The 1153-nt window shown below is 38.2% G+C and overlaps 1 long non-coding RNA gene across 1 annotated transcript; it reads left to right on the top strand.

Moving 5' to 3' along the window:
* The first annotated feature begins 7 nt into the window (after positions 1–7).
* Positions 8–1050, top strand: LOC106944371 (uncharacterized). Its single transcript, XR_001424254.1, has 2 exons — positions 8–250; positions 892–1050. It is a non-coding gene; the product is annotated as an uncharacterized LOC106944371 (long non-coding RNA).
* The last annotated feature ends 103 nt before the right edge of the window (positions 1051–1153 follow it).

Raw genomic sequence — 1153 nt, 5'->3', positions numbered from 1 at the left:
CGTTTGAAACTCGCTGCAACACGGAAGTGATGGAAGATACAAACAAGCCGTTAACTAAAAAAAGATGCCGGCTTTTTTCTTTGCTTCGGATTTCAATATTCAGCGGCAGCTCGATGGAGCCGTGAGGAATGAGTCGTTTTTGTCAGTAGTGGAGCGAATGTAAAGCCTCGTTAGCCGCTTCGGAGCCGACGGAGCCCCACGGTGAACACCGACGCAGACGCAGCTGACGCCGCTGCTGCTCTCCAGCCAGGTGAGCAGTTTGTAGATATATCTGTCTGGTTTGTACTACATTTAAGGTTGCATACATACAGTCATGGAAGACATTTAAAACACAATGTCTGCTGTATTTTTATTGCTCAAACAAACATGCGCATTTTCTGAAGACACTCTGTTGCACATTACAGTTATAAATAACTCAATATTGTACAGCATGTTACCTTCTTTTGTTTATCTTGCGTGAATCTATGTGCTTCGATTGTTTCTCATTTTGCTGTTGCATCTGAGTTTCCCCCGTTGGGAGATAATAAAACATGTTATATGACATCCTATTGTAAAATGGCTAGATATCAGTTCTCTAATCAAATTATGAATCAGTAATTGTAGAATGAAAAAAAAACCTGAAGAAAACGAGTGGTATTTTATCCATGGCTGTATGCATGCATAGGTCTAAAACTTAAAAGTAATTACATTTTGTCTTTAATTTACACTATTCCAGTTATTTATAATTCTGGATGGTTGGATGGTAAAAAAAAAAAAGTGTTTGCTATTATATATAAAGTAACATGTCTGTTTTAAATAATTCCTTATGTGTATGTAACTTCCACATTAGTAACTCTGTTATTTATCTACATTTATGTGCTATAAGCTATAACATCTAATTACTTTTCCCAGGGAGCAGAAGGAGAGCAACATGGCTGACATGGAGAACGATGAGGAGAACCATCAGAACAACAGGATCTCCTTCAGGAGGAAGCAGCTACCAGCAGATATGGCAGAGCTCCATGGAGAGTTGAGACAAACAGAAAAATAAAAGTTGTTGTGTCTCAGTGAACAAAGTCTCTATTTCTGCTCACTCCACACATTATTGTATATACTGTAGTTTATATGGCATCAAACTCCTAATACAATCCTCCCAAAATGTGAGGAGCTTTAG

This window comes from Poecilia latipinna, unplaced genomic scaffold (genome assembly GCF_001443285.1).
Source record: "Poecilia latipinna isolate Pla-1442-1.1 unplaced genomic scaffold, P_latipinna-1.0 Scaffold8670, whole genome shotgun sequence".
NCBI lineage: Eukaryota > Metazoa > Chordata > Actinopteri > Cyprinodontiformes > Poeciliidae > Poecilia > Poecilia latipinna.
Note: the sequence above shows the minus strand (reverse complement) of the source record. Positions and strands in the feature narration are given on the sequence as shown.